The sequence below is a fragment of the Papio anubis genome, unplaced genomic scaffold, assembly GCF_008728515.1.
Source record: "Papio anubis isolate 15944 unplaced genomic scaffold, Panubis1.0 scaffold121, whole genome shotgun sequence".
Taxonomy (NCBI): Eukaryota; Metazoa; Chordata; class Mammalia; order Primates; family Cercopithecidae; genus Papio; species Papio anubis.
Window position 1 is genome coordinate 173,484 of NW_022161148.1, and position 15,997 is coordinate 189,480.

At 39.0% G+C, this 15,997-nt stretch overlaps 1 pseudogene; it reads right to left on the reverse strand.

Annotated features, from left to right (window-relative positions):
- Positions 1 to 9,951: 9,951 nt before the first annotated feature.
- Positions 9,952 to 10,916, reverse strand: LOC108582324 (annotated as a pseudogene).
- Positions 10,917 to 15,997: the final 5,081 nt, after the last annotated feature.

Here is a 15,997-nt window from a genome sequence, read left to right on the forward strand (position 1 = left end):
GGAAGCATACCTCCAGCCAAAACCAGAGATAGGCACTTTGAAGGAGAAGGAGCTGAGATAGGAGCTTTATGCTGAATAGGTTAGCTAAACACATATTCAACAGGTTACAGAAAGAGCTATGAATATTCAGGAAGACAGTCCTGACATATGCGTATTGAACCAACATGCATGTAATATATGACTCATGTTCACTTTGGGATGGAGACTTAACATTTAAATGTATTACAATTAGGGCCTATACATCAAAAGATCTTTTCAGGAAAAGAAAGCACATAAGTGCACAGTCTGTGTAAACTGGACAGAACCAGTTCATGATCAGTGATCTTTTTATTAGGAGAAATTTACTAAAGTCAGTCTCTTGTCCAATCAAAGCTGTAGTTATGGCTGGTGGAACAAGGGCTGGGGTTCAATTATTCAGCATCTGGTGGAGCTGAAAATTGTTTTAATATTGCTTATCTTGAGGCCAAGTTTGGGTTAGCTGCTAGAGAAAGAGAAAAGCCTTGTGGCAGTTAGAACACAGTTTATTCTTTAAGTGAAGGAAGGTGTGACTTAACCCTTTCCTGGCATGGCTGTAGGTCCCATTTATAATTTGGTATCCTATTGCCACAAAGAGTCTGTTCTGTTCATCTTACGATGTCTATTTTAACAATAATGCTGATCAGTTGTTGTGTCTACATCATAAAAGAGAGGGTATATAGTGAAGCCTGTCTAACCTACCATCCTGACATGGCCAGGAACTCAGTTTTAAGGTTGTTCTGGAGTCCCGTTGGCTACCTAGGCATTCATTTAGTTGGTGGGATAGGGGATGGTTAGGATTTTATTTTAAGTTTACATTATAATTGGCAAATAAAAATTGTATACACTCAAGGTATACAATTGATGATTTGATATATGCATGCATTGTGAAATGATTACCACAGTCAAATTAATTAACACATCCATCACCACACATAGTGTGTGTGTATTTGGTGAAAACACTTGTGATCTACTGTCTCAGTAAATTTTAAGTAAAGAATATGATAATGATATTATTAATTATATTAGGCATGCTTTACTTCAGATCCCTAGAGTTTATTCATTTTATAACTGAAAGTTCATAACCTTTGACCAATCTCTCCCCCTTTCCTCCATTCTAGTCCCTGGCAATCACCACTGTGCTCTCTGCTTTTATAAATTCAACTTTTTAAGATTTTACAGATAAGTGAGATTATAAGGTATTTGTCTCTTGTATCTGGTTTATTGCACTTAGCATAATGTCTTACAAGTTCATCCACGTTGTTGCAAATGTCAGGATTTCCTTCTTTTCTGTGGTTGAATAATATTACACACACACACACACACGGAATATGCCAAATTTCCTTCTCTCTCTCTCTGCTTGCTTTCTTCTCTTCCTTCCTTCCTTCCTTCCTTCCTTCCTTCCTTCCTTCCTTCCTTCCTTCCTTCTTCCTTCCTTTTCGGCGGCGGGCGGTAACGGCGGCAAGCCAGCAAGCCCGCCTGCCTGCCCTGCCTCTCGATCGACGGATCCGACCTGACTGACCTGACCCTTGGGCTCAAGCAATCCTCCCACCTCAACCTCTCAAGTAGCTAGACCTACAGTCATGTGCTACCACATCTAACTAATTAAAAAAAACAAACAAACCTTTTTTTAATAGAGATGGTATCTTGCTATGTGGCCCAGGCTACTTACAAACTCCTGGCCTCAAGTAATCCTCTGGCCTTGGCTTCCTAAAGTTGGGGGATTACCTGTGTGATTCAACGTGCCTAGCCACCACATTTTCATTATCCATTCATCTGTTGATAGGTACTTAGGTTGATTCTATATCTTGGCTACTGTGAATAATATTGCAATGGACATGGGGTGCAGATATCTCTTTGAGAGACTGATTTAAATTCTTCTGGATATAAACCCAGAAATGAGATTGCTGAATTCTATGGTTGTTATATTGCAGGGGCTTCATTGTCTGGGGAAATACCCGATGTTTGTTGTCTCACACTAAGGAGAACAAAGACATGGACGCACAAACACGTGGAGTGGAAAGTTCAATAGGCATAAGAAAGAAGAGAGAGAGAGAAAGAGAGCTTCCTCATGCAGAGGAAGGGGGCGTCCAAGTGGATTTCCAGGTTTGGGGCAAGATGTGGTTGATTTTATAGAGGTGCTTGAGGAGTCAGTATTTGATTTACATAGGGCTCAGGGGATTTATTTGACCAGATGTGCCATTTACATAGCCTGTGAAAAAATAGGCTGTCCCACTTAAATCTTTATTATGCAAATGGAGCCTTTACCTGACCAGCACCATGACACCCATACACGTGGCAACACGGAAAAGGGAAGAAGGAATTGCCATGTTGGATATACCTGGCGTCTGGCATAGCTGCTGGCATTTACCTATGCAAGCTTCCAGCTTGCTTATCTATGCTTGCAACTTGATTTTTCAGGCTGCTTTTTATTAGAAAAGAAATGATTTCGGGGCTGTTTTTTATTAAAGGAAAATTCCCACTGAGAATTCTTTCACCCTCACTAACTGCCTAAATAATTTATTTTTAACCTGTGTATCAATTGTAAGATACAATGAATTTCTCTGAGTTTCTCTTCAAAGATTTAGCCTGCTAACTTCCTTGTCCTTTGTTTTCAAACTCAACTTTCTTGTTCCTCCTTGCCCCTAGTTACTGCCTACCCACATCCCCTCAGCTCTAATCAATAACTCACATCTGTTCCCTTAGTTACCTGAATCCTTTATTCTTTGAAACTGCACATCTCACATGCTTTATCACTGTACCTCACGTTCCCCTTCCCTTCCATATTTAGAAAAATATTTGGAAGTAGCTAGTTGGGTCAGCTCAGATTGTGCGGCCTGACCCCAGCCCATGGGGGAGTGACACAGAGGTAAGTACTACTGTCAGAAATAAAAACTCGCTGCTCTCCTTTGTTCCCTGTGCTGTTGCCATCTTGATTGGCACAAGTGGCACCCTTCTGCAGGAGTGTATTGCCTTGCTGAGACAACTTTTGCCTGAGCGCTGGTTTCGCTTTGCAGCAATGAGCATTTTTTCCTAGAGCATTTTTTTTTTTTTTGAGACGGAGTCTTGCTCTGTCGCCCAGGCTGGAGTGCAGTGGCCGGATCTCAGCTCACTGCAAGCTCCGCCTCCCGGGTTTACGCCATTCTCCTGCCTCAGCCTCCCGAGTAGCTGGGACTACAGGCGCCCGCCACCTCGCCGGGCTAGTTTTTTGTATTTTTTAGTAGAACGGGGTTTCACCGTGTTAGCCAGGATGGTCTCGATCTCCTGACCTCGTGATCCGCCCGTCTCGGCCTCCCAAAGTGCTGGGATTATAGGCTTGAGCCACCGCGCCCGGCCTTCCTAGAGCATTTTTATATCCAACACAATAATTTCAGTTTTTTGGCCAGGTGCAGTGGCTCATGCCTGTAATTTCAGCACTTTGGGAGGCCGAGGCGGGTGGATCATGAGGTCAGGAGTTAGAGACCAGCCTGGCCAATATGGTGAAACCCTGCCTCTACTAAAAGTACAAAAATTAGCCGGGTGTGGTGGCGGGTACCTGTAGTCCCAGCTACTTGGGAGGCTGAGGCAGAAGAATTGCTTGAACCGGTGAGGCAGATGATGCAGTGAGCTGAGACTGCACCACTGCACTCCAGCCTGGGTGACAGAGTGAGACTCTGTCTCAAAACAAACAAACAAACAACAATAATAATAATAATTTCAGTTTTTTGAGGAGCCCCCATACTGTTGTCTATAAAGGCCGTGTTAATTTACATTCTCACAAACAGTGTGTAACTGTTCCCTTTTCTTTACATCTTTGCAATAGTTATCTTTACACTTTTTGCTAACAGCCATTCTAACAGGTGTGAGGTAATATCTCATTACGGTTTTAATTTACGTTTCTCTGATAATTAGTAATGTTGGGCATTTTAAAATATATCTGTTGGCCATTTGTATGTCTTCTTTTGAGAAATGTCTATTCACCTTAAAACCAAATTATTTGCCTTCATACTATTGAACTGTTTGAGTTCCTTATATATTTTGGATATTAATATTAACTGCTTATCAGATATATCATTTGCAAACATTTTCTCTCATTCTGTGGGTTGTCTCTTCACTTTGCTGATTGTATCCTTTCCTGTGTGGAAACTTTTTAACTTGATGTGATCCCATTTGTCCACGTTTGCTTTGGTTGCCTGTGCTTGTGGGATATTGCTCAAGAAATTTTTGCTCAGAGCAATGTCCTGGACATTTTCCCCAATATTTTCTTGAGGTCTTAGATTTAACTCTTTAATCCACTTTGATTTGATGTTTGTATATGGTGAGAAATAGGGGTCTAGTATCATTGTTCTGTGTCTTCAATTGGTAATTCTTTGTTGTTGTTGTTGTTGTTGTAGTATGTTTTGATTCCTTACTTTTTTCATTTTTTGCATTTACTATATGTTTCTATTTTGTGGTTACCATGAAGCTTACTTAAAACATTCTGTACTTATAACAAACTATATTAAGCCGATAACAACTTAAGTTTAATGACACAAAAAAACTACACTTCGATGCTCCTGTCACTTCTATTTTATATTTCAGATGTCACAATTTACATCTTTTTTAATTGTGTATCCTTTAACAAATTATTGTAGCTGTTATTATTTTTAATAGTTTTGTCTTTAAACATTTATAGTAAAGTTATGACTGGTTTACACAAACATTACAGAATTAGACTATTCTGAATTTGACAATGTACTTACTTTTACCTGTGAGTTTTATATTTTCATGTTTTTATGTTACTATTTAGTATCATTTTTTTCCAGCTTGAAGAGCTCTTCTTAGCATTTCCTTTGGCAGCTCTGGGGATGATTAACTCCATTAGCTTTTACCTTTCTGGGAAAGTATTTATATCTTCTTCATTCTAAAATATAGCTTTGCTGGTCATGATATTCTTAGTTGACAGTTTTTTTTCTCACTTTGAGTATGTCATCCCACTCTCTCTTGGCCTGCACATTTTCTGCTGAGAAGTGTGCTGCTAACCTTATGGGAAATCAGTAAAATGTGATATGCTTCTTTTTCCTTGCTGCTTTTAGGATCCTCTCTTTGTTGGTTTGTTTTATAATTTGATTTCGTGTCTTGTGGTAGTCTTATTTGGATTGAATCTAATTAAAGACCTTGGATTCCCATGCACTTGCATATTTATATCTTTTCCCAGATTTGGAAGTTTTAAGCTATTATTCTTTATATAACCTTTCTATCCCTTTTTCTTTCTCTACACGTTATTTAAATTCTATAATGCTGAGGAAAGTTATCATTATGTTGTCCTATAAATCCCATACACTTTCTTCATTTCTTTTCATTTTTTCCTCCTTTGAGTGTATATTTTCAAATAACCTGTTTTCAATTTTAGAGGTTTTTATTGTTTGATTAATTCTGCCATTGACACTATTTCATTTTTATTCCATTCACTGTATTCTCCATTGTGTTTTTATTTCATTCATGTATTCTTCAGTTCTAGAATATCTTATTGATTTTTTAGGATTTCAATCTGTAGCTTTTTCATTTTTTATTTATTGTTTTCCTGATTTTGTAAAAAAATTTTTTCTTTGTCTTCTTTTGAGCTTTGCTGAGATTCCTTAAAAACAAATATTTTGAATTCTTTGGCCATTCAGAAATTTGTACGTTTGGGGTCAGCTACTGGGAAATTATTATATTCTTTTTGTGATGATATGTTTCCCTTGTTTTTCATGTTTCTTGTGGCCTTCTGTTAATGCTTGAATTTGCTTGCAAACCAGACTATACACTCAAAGTTTTCAAGGCTGTGAAATAATCCCCTCTGTCAGTCTGATTTCTGGGATGGTTTTGGTGGGGAAGGATCTTCTTTTATGGGAACATGCAAGGGTGCTGGCTATGCAGGGTGCAGCAATTCTGACTCTGCTGAGGGTGCAGCAGCATAGTCTCTGTACAGCTATGTCAGCTGCAGTCAGTGTTGGTAAAGTTCACAGGGCAATGATCAATGATGTGAGTGCCTGCAGCAGCAGTGAGGGCTTTTGATATATTTGGTGTTTATGGCTGCTAAAAGTTCTCCTGAGATCTTTTTATTCCACTTGGGAAACCATGACCAAAGGGATGTCTCTTGCCACTGGGTTTGACTCATGGGCCTGCTCACACTGGCAGCAATACCGGTGCCTGATGAGCCACACCTGTAGAGTAGCCAGTGAGCCAAGGCTTAGAGCACTGGCATGTGTGGAAAGACCATGGCTCCGAGGTTCAGGGCAGCAAACGCACTGGTGCCCAGGGTGCAGGTACCCCTGCTGTTGTGTTGGTAATGATGTACAAGGCATGGGTGCTTATGAAGCAGGCAGGGAGCCATGGACCTGTGCAGAGCTATAGTAGCTCCAGGCTCCAGGTCATGCACTAGTTCTCTATGGTGGCTGGGCTGATATCTGGTATGTGAAGACATGCATACAGACCTTAATTCTGGGGTGCAGAGTGTAAACTAACTTGCTATGGTGGTGGCTCTGATATCTGAGGCATGGGTAGATGTAGCACAGCCACAGAGCCAAAGTCTGGAATGCAGGCACTCATGGAGAAGCTGTAGTTTAGTGGTCAGGAACATATGTCAGGTTGAGAAGAGTGGTGGCTCTGGTTCTGGAGTGGCACAACGTTGGCTACTTCTTGAGGGTGTGTATGTGTGAAGCCAAGTCTTCCTATCTGGGGTTCCCTGGCAGGAATGGCTTTTGGTTACCTTAGTGTCAAAATGCCAAAGTTTTCTGCAGAGCAGGTCACTGGGACTGCGGTGTCTCCCATGATGTGCCTGATACCAGTGACCTTGGCTTTTCTCTTTGTATCTAGCCATTTCTAGGTGTTTCAGATACACTGGTCTCACAAGTCATCCTGATGTGCGTACATTCCTCTTCTTTTTATTCTTCTTCTTGCAACTGTGTTGCTGCAGATTCTTAAATGAGCCCTTGAGCACTCTCTGGGTTATTTTGGTTTGTGGATTGCTGTCTATATGTGTTTTTTTGGGTGGTGGGGTGGGGAGAAAAAGGCTGGCATCTCCTATTCTGCCATATTAATTATGTCATAGCTGGGAAAGTCTTTTAACCCCTCTGAAACTTGGCTACCTTATCTGTAAAGTGGCCATGATTATAGTGTTACTATCAGATGATAATATTATATCATAGTATTATTCTGGTAATTAAAACATGTCTTAATTCTGGCACATAAAAACTCTCAACAATATAGCTATCATTGAGGGATTTTCTGCCCCTTGAGTTCTAAGTAAATGTGACTCAATGTTCCCATTTCACAACACACAGAAGTTCAACTTATTATGGATAATTTTGCACAGTTTTAGGAAGTTTATGTCATTGTGGTCATCTGTGCCTCTGGGTTTCCGTTTTTAAGAATGAAAATAAAGTTCACCTCACTGACCTAGACTTGTTTTTTTTTTTAAAGAAAATAGTAAGTTGAAGAAATTTGTCTTTATGGACACATAGGTACCTTTAGGGAGGTAGGATAGAGGATAAGAGCCAAAAATATAATTTTCAGAACATGTTTAAGTTCTCAGATTAGATGTTAAGAGTTGTTTGATATTCAACAAGTTATTTGTACTTTCCGATTCTTATTTATCACATCTGCTATATGGACATAATAAATTTGTACTTTCACCAAAAACTTAGTAGAAAGTTAGTATGGTAATGTATGTAAAGTGCTGCATTTGAGTGCCTTTTACAGCTCAATGCTTGGTGGCTTTATTACATAGGGTAAGGATCAGCAGCATCCCTCTGCTGAACGTTCAGGTAAGATTGAATTCAGGAATCTATCAATTGCCTGGTTGGTGGAAGTTTAAGTTCTTTGCCAGTGTTTCTGCAAATCCCAGAGGCTTGTAATCTTTTATGACCAATGCTTGCAAGCTTTTAATTCTGTTATTCTCCACATTGACCCATATGTGCAACTGAGTCCTTCTCCAGTTACTTACATAAGGCAGTCCCTGTGTGGTGTATGGTTTACTAAGGATGTTTGGAGTATGTTTGGCTGTTTATTTTGGGGGGAGTTTATACTTGCATGAAGGGCACATTTGTAACTGTTATACATATCCGCTGACCAACGTGTCTCTGGGAAGTTTCCGTGTTTACTTTAGCACTATGTAATCTCCAATTCACTCTAGCTGATTGACTCTTCTCTCCCATAAGTCCTCATTAGAGGGTACTGGAGAGGGTATTGGAGAGAAGCTTCTTATCTTCTGTGCGATTCTCATGACCGTGGCCTTCTTTTTTGAACTTAATGTGGAAGGGCATCAAAATGACATGTTCATGAATCTTGTGTTTTCCCCTGAATAGCCTTTCAGAGCCTGAATTACCTTCCAACTCTGTGGGGTCCAACCATGCTTTAATTTTTATTCTTCTCTGAGATCTGGCTGTGCAGCTGAGATTTATGTCTTCTTTTTACCTTGTGAATTCTTACAGCAAATCCCTGTGCCAATGTTGAATTTTACCTGAGCCCCGTGCTCCTGGAAAACAGTGGCAGTTCAAGAAATCCCTCCACTCTTTTGTGTTCTGGAAAAGAAAGCACTTTGACCTACCCTCAATCTGAGTTGGCATATAACCCCTCCTTAATGACCCCGCTGGAACGTCAACTAATAAAATACCTTCTTTGACCAACTCTTCAGTCCTGCTACTGTTACTAGCTCATCCCACTTCTGCACATCTGTTTCTTTCTAGCCTCATTCTTGTTCACTTCTCTTTATGAAAGAAAATTCCTTTTCTGTCTGACATTTGACACTTTTGTTGGTCTCACAATTGAGACATTCTCCCTAGTGCAATAGTTCCCTTGCATTATTGCTATAGACCATTTCCCCCCTTTTGCAGTAATATCTCTCCTTACCTAAGACCAGATTGGATTTTTATTTGACACTTGTTACTTAAAAGTATGTGTGTTTCTCTGTACCTTGCAAACCTAAAACAATCTAATTAACAGGAAATTGCCCTCCAAATACTTGTATTGCCTGTGTTATTTTGTTTCCTTAGACCCTGCTGATCTTTGGCCTTCACATTGTTGACTTAAATCATGTAGCACATTATCTTTGTTTTTAAGTCCAGTAGGCTGGTGCATGGTGTATCAGAAGTAAAAATTTGTTGAAAGAGCAAATGAATTCACAAATCTCTGAGTTGCAAGATAATTCACGGACTAGCAGTGACTAATATTTCTCAGAACTCACAAATGAGCAAAAGTGTTTCTTTCCTACACAATTGGTTTTTCTGGTTAGAAGACTGTCTTAAGTCTGTTAAGGAAGAGAACTGACCCAGGAGTTGGAGGCATCTGCTACTAAGGTTACTGGAACTTAACACATACTACCTGGGAAAACAGTGCAGTTGAGTTTGGGTCAAATGAAATTAATGAGAGACTTAAGGTACAGTCAGCTTTGCCAGGTGGGAAGCAGGAAGAATACTGAGATGCCATACTCTTAGGAACCTGACCTGACACTGATTCACTAAGAGTTATCTAATGGGATGATTTTATTTGTTGAGACTATGACAACAATAGAAGCCAGGCTTTAATCTTTGAGGAAATGCAGAAGAAGGAGTCACAGTTCTGACATTTATAATGGGAGAGAGAGACCTCGTTACTGAGGAGCCCCTGGGCTAATATGATGAAGCCACACACACACACACACACACACACACACACACACACACACACACAGTGGCTCAAAGACATTCAAGCAGCTTTACATTACTATACAAGAAAACCCAGCTGCATGAATAGGGATACTCAGGAGATTACAGTGATCTAACTTAGTTTGTAGGCATTATATTGAGGAGTAGCTTCAACACGTGCAATAAACATTCTTATATAAGGAATGAAAGGTCCTATCCTTTCATCATTGAAGGTCCTATCCTTTCAGAATCTAATAATCATTTCAGAATCACATACCCATTAATAACCTATAGTCCAGGGCAAGAGATCTGTGGTATTTTCCTAAGATTTCAGGTCTTTTATTGACATTTCATCCCGTGCATCAACTTTGCCAAACCCTGCTTCATGTCTTTGTCCCTCAGACAAATGGATAAATGGATAAATGGATTTAGCACTGTAGTCAGTATGGTGTAGATAATTGTTGCTATTAGATCCTTGACAGTATAGTTGGACAGGGGCTGAAAATACACATAGCTAATGCTTCCATAAAACAGGGTCACCACTGTGAGATGAGAGCCACAGGTAGAAAATGCTTTCAGCTTTCCAGCAACTGAAGGAATCTTTAGAACAGTCATGAGGATTCTTAAATAAGAGATGATGATACATGAAAAGGGGGTCATTATGACAGCCAAGCCTTCTGTCATTACAATGATTTCTTTGACAAAATGGGAGGAACAGGACAATTTTAGCACTGGTTGGTCATTGCAGAAAAAGTGCTGGATGACACTGGAGGCACTGAAGATGAGTTGATTAGTCAGAAGAATGCGCAGGAGGGAGTGAAAATGTGGAATGCAGAAGGAGGGAACCAGAAGCAGGACACAGCGTCTGTGACTCACAATGGTGATGTAGTGGCCATGTAGCGGTCAACAGCCATGGCTCTAGCAGGTAACTGTCTGTGTTTCCAAAGGCTATGAAAAAGTACATCTGGGTCAGACACTCACCATAAGATATGATCTTTGTCTCTGACGAGAAGTTCACCGGCATCTTAGGGATAATGACTGTCACATAGCAAACGTCAACAAAAGACAGGACACTTAGAAAGAAATACATGGGTGTCTGGAGACGAGTGTCTGACTGGATGGCCAGGATGATGAGCAAGTTTCCTATCACTGTGACAAGGTAGATGGGGAGAAACACAGCAAAGAGAGGCTTCTGATCCTAGGTCAAGAGGAGAGTCCAAGAAGGATGAATTCAGGGGGTCTTGTTAGTTTATTTCTTCCCATAGTTGTGGGTTCACCTAAAGATAAACTAACACCGTATCAGATTCTTCCAACATCTGATACAATCTGTACAAAATTTTTCCTTTTGTTCTTCTTATCAGCAATTACAAAATTTAAAATGTTATAATTACCTGGATTGTGGTTTCTTTCCATTAATGTAGGGTATTTAGAAATTAATATATATTTTAATCTCCTTTCAGTCGCCTGCTCTAAAGAAAAAAATTACAGGGAAACAGAAATGGGAAAGGGAGAAAAGAAGAGATATAGGGCAAGAGGAAGAAATGAGTGAAAGAGAATTCTCAGAAGGAGAGGAGGGGAATCCTGGAGAAATTATTCTCTTCTTTTTCTATATATATTTATTGTATTCAGGGTTTTCAGTAGTTAATATGTGGTAGGATAAAAAGTTTCATCTCTCACTTAATTTCCAGCTGATGGAATAATGATTTCCCTTAGCGAATATTTCTCTCTGCATCAATTATTCTGGAGGCTGGCAATCATGTAAAAAGACATCGAAATACGAGATTACCCAACAGTTACTCTGTTTCCCTCATTTTTTAGTGAAACCTTATTTGAGTGAAAGGATAGGTACGAAGAGGCAAAAGATAGACAGAAATAACAGGATAGTAAAAACATTTCTTTCTTTCTTTCTTTTTTTTTTTTCTTGAGAAAGGTCTTGCTCTGTTGCCCAGGCTAGAGTGCAGTGGCACAATCTCAGCTCTGCAACCTCTGCCTCCCGGATGCAAGCGATTCTCCCGCCTTAGCCTCCTGAGTAGCTGGGATTACAGGCTTGTGCTACCACGCCTGGCTAATTTTTGTATTTTTAGTAGAGACGGGGTTTCACCATGTTGGCCAGGTTGGTCACAAACTCCTGACCTCAAGTGATCCGCCCACCTCGGCCTCCCAAGGTGCTGGGATTACAGACATGAACCACTGTGCCCAGCCAACATTTCTTTTAATGTAACATAAATCTCTTTTTTTGTTACCCAGCCCCTAAATGCTAAAATTGTCATTGTTAGTGCATGCTTGTCTGTGTTGGTGTAATTCTTTTCCCAATTCTAGTCTCAGTTATATATATGCTTCCCCAAAAAACCACACAGAGAAGGCACCTGATTTTAGACAAACTTTCAGCCATCATGAAGCTGAAGATTTTCCTCTCTGCCTTCTCTGGGCCTCCCACATGCTGAGGAGATTGAAGACACTCATAGACCCCACCTTCTGTCAAGGGAGCATCCTTTGAGATCATCAAGAAGTCCCTGGAGTTCAGGTGGAGAAGACAGCAGAAAACAAGCCAAGAATTATTACAGTTTTGGAGTTTCTTCCCCAAGGAGTCTGGGGAGTGTCAGTGCCTTCTCTTTCTCTCAGAAATCACCCTCCTGACCTAACTTCTTTTGGTGGAAAAGACTCCACCTGTGTGAGGCTGGCTCACATGACAGTGATGCAGAGTGATGGGTTCTCTCAAACTTCCCGAGCCCTGTCCTCACAGCCGTACTGCTTACATTGAAAGACAGCATATGGGGTTGGAGAACGTTTTCTCAGAATTCATTGATCATCAAGCTAAAACAACTAGAACATCTTATGCCACCAGTTGCTTTCCTGTCTCCCTGCGTTAGAAGCAGCCCCTTGCTAGACACTGTTCTTAGAACTTTGAAATATAATAAGTAATAGGGTTAAGACTTTAGATTCCAGGATGTGAATCTTTACTCTTCTGTCTAAAGCATCCTCAAGTCTACTTATGTATGGCCCTTGCTTCTCACCCAGGAAAGCCACCAGGGCACATATATATATATATATATATATATATATATATATATATATATATATATATATATATGTATTTTTTGTTAGCTATTAATTTTATTACAGTTGTAACATACAAACATTAAACAAATCAGATTGATATTTTTATTGTTAAAGCAACTTTCAAAAAAAAATGGTTGGCCACTCTAGTTTATTGTGTGGATCTCTTTCAAAGTAAGAAAGTAATCCTCACCGGAACCATTCTAGAACTCAGATTGTCATGTATTTGAAATGGCTCTTGCTCTCATTACTTGAAATTTAAGGTGATGTTTGTTTTCCTCCTAGAGACAGATGGCTGTAAGCAGGTGGAAGTGATGGGGGAGGGATTCTGATAGATGACTGAATGGATGAGAAGGATACGGCTTCTACTCTCTTATTTCTTCTCTTTTTTCTTTCATTGTGGTAAGAAAACTTAACATGAGATCTACCCTGTTTACAAACTTTTAGGGCACAGTATCTTTAATAATAGGAGAAATGTTGTATAGCAGATTTCTAGGACTTATTCATCTTGTATAACTGAAAATATATTCTCCTTGAACATCAATTCTCCATTCCTCCCTCCCTCCAGCCATTACGGGCATATATTTTATATTTTATGGCAATCCGTATTTCTGGTCATTTGGGACATCTCACTTTGCGTGTAAGATGTAATTCTCAAATTAGGACTTAAACTTCCCCATATCCCTGTACAACCACCATCCAAGGATATCTGATTCCTTCTCACTCATTGCCCCTCACCCATTTAGACTATTGTGTCTTTGCTTATCCTTTCCTTCATCTATTAAACCTAACCTGCAAGGCTCGAATTCAGCCTCTTCCAGGACACTTTGCTTGATGACTACCAGTTGAAATGGCTTTGTCTCTGTCCCCACTTAACACTTTGAACCTCCATTCCATGCAATATCTCAATCTGTTTGTGTTACTGCCTAAACATTAATTTTTAAAAATCCCAGACAGCAACAATTTAATGAGTGCTTGCTATGTGCTAGGCACTCAGCTAAACAAATCAGATGTAATATCTCATTTATTTATCTCAATACCTTAATGAGGTAGGCGGTCTGATTTTCTTTACTTTAGAGTTGAGGAATCTGAGCTCAGAGAGGCAAAGTGAGCTATGCAATGTAGCCTAGCAAGTAAGCGACAGAATCAGTTTTGAAACATCTCATGAGATTGTTTAACTCCTGTTTGACTCAGTGCTCTTAACCTGCCACTGTATTGCTTTTTTATGATGCTAGCAAAAAGATTTGGATATTATATGCTGAGTAACAATTCCCAAATAAAGCATATTGCCAAAAATATAAACTATTTCTTGTTAATTCAAAAAAACATATTAGTTTAAGCTGTCCCTCCAGACTGCATACTCCTTGAGATCAATAACTATGCCTATTAATATCTGACTGTTCTGATCAGTTTATTAGTTCATAGACACTTATTAAAGGCTTATGATATGCTAGGAATTTTGGTGGGTACTGGAGATACAGTGGAATATTAAATAAAGTCAGTTTCCACTCATGAGTGACTGATCAATGCTTTGTTCAAGGTAGTGGTTACTCAACAGATGAAATATTTTCTCATTTTTCTATTTGTGGAAATTTGAAATAAAAAATGTAGAAAGGTACAAAGAGGAAAATAGTAATCATTCATGTTACCATCACCTAGAAAGGTTAGCAACAATAGCATTCTGCCCATTTTCTCCAGCCTTCAAAAAATTCATTTATTCACAAACCTTTATAAAGTACTTGTTATGGGCCATGAACTCTTCTATGTGCTTTGTAAGTATTGAGTCACTTTTATTGTCCTCATAACCCTATTAGGTAGGCATTATTCTTATATTTTATTTGCAAATGGGAAATCCAAGGCACAAAAAATTGAGTAACCTTCTCAAAGTCATCCAGTTAGTAAGTGGATGAGCCAGGATTCAACCAGGCAACCTCACTTCAGAGCACATGGTCTGACTATGTATGCTATGCTTTATGTCTTCCCTCCAAAATAATACATAATTATAGGTGAATATGTTGCCCTTTAAAATGGAACACTATAAATAGAGATAAGATTGTCCTTTGATTTCTATCCCAGGTCTGGAGGTTTGCTATGTTTTTGTGTTCTGTGAGTGCAAATATCAATCTGCTCTCAAGACTACTATTGCTGGTAAAGCAGAATGGACATTGCAGTAAGTATAGTTTCACTTTCTGTAATCTGTTCTAAAAGCCCTTGATCTACTTCCAGCCAGTCCTTAGCTGGGAAGCATTACAGCATAGGCAGGAACAACATGGACTGAGGTGTCAGATATCTTGTCTTGAATTCTAGGTCTGCTAATAACCAGTTGTAGGATCTTAGGGTGAGTTACCTAACCTTTCTTTGCCTCATTTGACTTTATGTAAAAAATAGATAATAGTAGCTGCCTCATAATTGTGGTAAAGATTTAATTATTTAATATGTATAAAGACACTTTTGGTAAGTTCTATATAACAATTTTCTATTATTTTTATTTTTATTATTCACAGTCTGTGTTGGCCAGAAAGTCTCTGATTTCTCCAAAATGATAAACCTCATACTAAAAGTCTCTTTTGTAGCCGAAAGGCCCAGGAGATTGAGAATGCCCCAGACCCTTGGAATACCCCGAGAAAGATCTTCAAACATATTGGTGGTCAAAATCTACATAAAAATGAAAATAAATTAGACTAGAAATATGTATTGAATCATTTAATGCATTATATTGATAACTTTTAAAGAAAAAAAATCAGTTGGCTCCCTCAGTTGATTTAAACTACTTTCAATGATGCTACTTAATTAAAAAAATGCAATATAATGCCAATGCTTATAGCTTTCACATAATCATCTAACTAAAATACATTATAAATTAAATAAAAGTACCCATTCAATAGAATTTATGTTGTAATTTTTGATTTAGTACTGTTTGGGTTTAGGAATAGAAAGTCATGCCTCAAGTTCTGGTTTTAAATTTAACTTTAGTTTGTAGACTGTGAAATGATACTGTTTTCATCCATTTTCTGCTGCTGTAATGGAATACCACAGATGGGGTAATTTATAAAGAACGAAAGTTTCTTTGGCTCATGATTCTGGAGGCTAGGAAGTCTGAGAGCACAACGCTAGAATTTGGTGAGGATTATTCCATTGTGGAAGGTGTCACATGGTAAGGAAGTGCATATATAAGATACAGAGAGGAAGTTGGGCCAGACTCATCTTTTTTTTTTTTTTTTTAATCAGGAACCCACTCCCATGACAATTCCTGCAATAACAGCATTAATCTATTCATAAGAAAGCGCCCTCCAAGGGTTCAT